Genomic DNA, 4,488 nt, shown 5'->3' on the forward strand with positions numbered 1-4,488 from the left:
GCTCTGTGCTGACAGCTCGGAGTCTGGAGCCTGCTTTGGATTCTGTGTCTCCCTCTCTCTCTGCCCCTTCTCTGCTCATGCTGTCTGTCTGTCTGTCTCTCTCTCAAAAAGAAATAAGGGGCGCCTGGGTGGCTCAGTCGGTTAAGCGGCCGACTTCGGCTCAGGTCACGATTTCACGGTCCATGAGTTCGAGCCCCACATCGGGCTCTGTGCTGACAGCTCAGAGCCTGGAGCCTGTTTCAGATTCTGTGTCTCCCTCTCTCTGACCCTCCCCTGTTCATGCTCTGTCTCTCTCTGTCTCAAAAATAAATAAACGTTAAAAAAATTTTTTTTAATTAAAAAAAAAAAAGGAAACATTTGAGAAAACTAAAAAAAAAAAAAAAAAGAATGAGGAATGCAATATCTCAAGTGTAGGGAGGGCAGATTTTATAAACAGAAAGAGTAAAGAGCTCCTAGAAAAAAGAAAGACAGACATAGCTTTCTTGATGTAAGAAAAGTCATTTTAGGCCCAGAGGCATTTTGTTAAAGAATGTAAGAACAAACAGCCACTCTCAGGCTTGGAGATAGCTTAATCATATCAAGACAATAATCAGCAATAAAACTCCCAGTGCTGATTCCAAAGACTGACCTGATGCACACTGAATTGTCTCAAAGTGCCCTTTGAGCACTCGGATATGGACCAGAGAATTGAAGACCCTTCCCCTATCCAGCCCAATCCCATGCTGTATTCCCTACGGCACAAGCCCCTTCATGAATATGTATGTACGCTTACCTTAAAACTTCCCTAATTTTGCTGTTGGGGAGACACTGCTTTGGGTCATGGCCCCAGTGTTCTCCTTACTTGGTGCCCATAAACCCCTTCATTTTCCTATTCTTTGGCTTAGTTGTGTCTTTTAGCTTGACACCCACTAAGAAGCAATCATACTCCCTTGGGTAACATTCTCACTCAACCTCCTGGGAGGAAAGAGGACTGAAGATTGACTTGATCATAAATGGCCAGTGGTTTAATCAATCGTGCCTATGCAATGAAGCCTCCATAAAAATCCCTGAAGGACGAGGGTAGCAAAGCTTTCCGGCTTGGTGAACACGTAGAGATATAGGGAGGGTGGTGGGCCCAGAGAGATGGTGATAGGTCCTTGCCCCATCCCACATACCTGGCCCTACGCATCTCTTCTATCTGGCTGTTTCAAAACTGCAATCTTTTTTTTTTTTTTTTTTTTTTTAAGATTGACTATTTTGCTTTTTTAAAAAAAAACTTTTTTAGTGCTTATTTATTTTCGAAAGAGAGACAGAGCATGAGCAGGGGAGGGGCAGAGAGAGAGGGAAACACAGAATCTGAAGCAGGCTCCAGGCTCTGAGCTGTCAGCACAGCAGACTTGAACTCACACACCTTGAGATCATGACCTGAGCTGAAGTCGGGCACTTAACCAACTGAGCCACCCAGGCACCCCCAAAACTGCAATCTTTTATAATAAACCAATAATCTAGGAGGTGAAGTGTTTTCCCAAAATCCGTGAGCCATTCTTGCAAGTTAACCGAACACGGGATAGGGTTGTGGAAATCTCCAATTTATAACTGGTCAGTCAGCAGCTTAGGTGACAATTTGCATGGGTGATTGGTGTTTAAATGGGGGTGTGTGCGGGGGACAATCTGGTAACAACACTGAGCCCCTAACCTGTGGACTCTGATGCTATCTCCAGGTAGATCGTGTAGGATTGTGTCACATTTGTAGGATATGCTTTTGGTGTCTACCGAGAATTGGAGAATTGCTTTGTGTGGCTTGGTGATCAGAAGTGGAGTATCATGTAGAATAAAAAGGAAAACAATAGTTTTTCTCTGCAGTTGGATCTGTGGCTCACATTATATTTCTACTACACAGCACTGCTTTATAAGCATGGTCGAATCTTGCCACAAATACTTGAAGAGGCAAATCAGTACCCGCAGACCGACCAGCTTATCAGTTCCCAGTAAAGTTGATCCAAGGGAACGTTCCAGCTCTGAGTGAAGCAGCAGCCTCGTGTCTAGATTCGGACTCTGCACTGTGAGGCCACTCCCAGATGTGGCCTCTGGGTGTGGCCAGGCCTTTGGGATGGGGCACATACCAGGGCCTGTGACCCACTGCCTGGTAGAGTGGCTGTTTCCTCCTTCTAGCTCCCTGGCCTCCCTAAGGGGACCAAGGGCAGGAAATGAGTTCCATTTCCTTTCTCTTCTTTGGCAGAATCTTGCCCAAGTCAGGTGGAGGCCTGGAGGTTCTCCCTCCTCAACATCTGTCTTGTCTATTTCTGCGAGCTGTGGCCTAGGTCCTGGTCATGTGACTGACCTGCTCCAGGAGGCTTGGAATCCACCCCCAGCCTTCTCTGGCCCTCCAGCCAACACCCCGGCTTTCTCTCTGAAAGGGTTTCAAGCCGTGAGGCTCTCATCGACAAGACTCCCCCAGTTCGACTGATAGTATTATAGGTGAGGGGTGCAGGGCAGGGCTGGGGCCCAATTACAGACCTTTCTTTTCTACATTACCTACTTCTATTTTGGATGGCTTTTTCTAGGTGGACAGGAATTGAGTCGTAATCAAAAACAGGTAGTAGTTGGGGCGCCCGGGTGGCTCAGGTGGGTAAGCATCTGACTTCGGCTCAAGTCATGATCTCACAGTTCATGAGTTTGAGCCCAGCGTGCTAAAAGCTCAGAGCCTGGAGTCTGCTTCGAATTCTGTGTCTCCCTCTCTCTGCCCCTCCCCAGCTCATGCTCTAGCTCTCTCTCTCTCTCTCCAAAATAAACATTAAATTTTTTTTTAAGGTAGTAGTTAAAAACAACCCTGATACACACACACATACATGCACAAACCAGCTCAAAAAGGACACCCAAGAAACAGATCAGGCATGGTTGCTTCTGGGGAGAATTCTGTAGCCAGGGGTGAGCAGGATAAGGATTAAGATTTCTACTATATGGGTGCACCTGGGTGGCCCAGTCGGTTAAGCGTCCGACTTCCGCTCAGGTCATGATCTCGCAGTTCATGGGTTTGAGCCCCACGTCAGGCTCTGTGCTGGAGCCTGCATCAGGTTCTGTGTGTGTGTGTGTGTGTGTGTGTGTGTGTGTGTGTGTGTGTCTGCCCCTCCCTTGCTTGTGCTCTCTCTCTCAAAACTAAATAAACATTTAAAAAAACTTTAAAGTATATATAAAAAAGATTTGCACTATACGAATTTACTGTGAGTCAATTTAAAAAACACAAACACTTAAAATTATCTTTAGAAAGCATACACAGAATCCATCAATCATCAATGACATTGAAGCCATGAAGTCCAATCCTCCTTTTACAACCTGGGAAAATGAGCTTTTACAACCCCCCCCCCGCCAACAGCAGCCACCCTGCGCCTTGCTGGCCCCAGCCGCCTGGCCTGGAAAGTCTCCACTACTGGGAATCTCGTCCCCCTCCAAGGCCCCACTCAAATGGCATCTGCTACCAGGCTTCTGTCTCAGCACTGCCGGCATTTGGGGACAGTTAATGCTTTGGGTCAGGGGTCATCCCGTACACTGTAGGGTGTTTAAGAGCATGCGGGCCTCTGCCCACCGATGCGGGTAACACCCCACCCCCCACCCCTTTCCCGGATGTCACAACCAAAAATGACTTCAGACATTGCCACATATCCCCTGGGGAGAGAAATCACCCTCAGCTCAGAAGCACCGCATCACAGAAGACACTGGCGCTTCCTGGGCACCGTGAACCGTGTTGCAGCTCTGATTTCTGTCCCACGGCTCGGGGAGCAAGGGACCAGATTTCTAGCGAGGTCATATTCAAACCCCTCTCCCTACGCTTACTTGTGTGACCTGAACTGGCTTCTCCTAAGCCTCCAGTTCCTCATCTATAAAAAGGAAATGACAGAGGCGCCTGGGTGGCTCAGTCGGTTAAGCATCTGACTCTTGATTTAAGCTCAGGTCATGATCTCGTGGTTCGTGAGTTCGAGCCCTGCGTCTGGTTCTGCTCTGGAGGTGCAGAGGCCGCTTGGGATTCTCTGTCTCCCTTTCTCTCTCTCTGTCCTTCCCCTGCTCTTTCTCTCAAAATAAATAAACTTAAAAAAAAAAAAAAAAAAAAGGAAATGACAGCCCCTACCCCAGAGGGCTGAGCACCTGACATACACAATGCCCAGCCCACAGCAAGGGATGGATAGAGGTTGGCCCTCAATATTAATAAACACCCCGAAGTGTTATCAGTGTTACAAGAAGAGTGTGTCCAGGGTGTGGTGGGGGCCACCAGGAGTTCTCTCTGATGCAGATCTCCAGAGATGAAGCTTGCCCCAGGCGGCCAGCGCCGGGCTCACGTGTAAGGCTTTACAGAACACACAAATGACACCGGGATCATACGTGACTGGGTTTGGGAAACACAAGCCACCCGGTCTGCTGACACAGCCCTTCTTGCCAGCCACGGGCTCTTAAACCTCTCCCTGCAGACACTCGCTCGGACACGTGCACAGTCACTCACCCAAGCATCTCCCACTC

Source organism: Panthera pardus, unplaced genomic scaffold, assembly GCF_024362965.1.
Source record: "Panthera pardus isolate Hobbes unplaced genomic scaffold, ASM2436296v1 HiC_scaffold_11, whole genome shotgun sequence".
Taxonomy (NCBI): domain Eukaryota; kingdom Metazoa; phylum Chordata; class Mammalia; order Carnivora; family Felidae; genus Panthera; species Panthera pardus.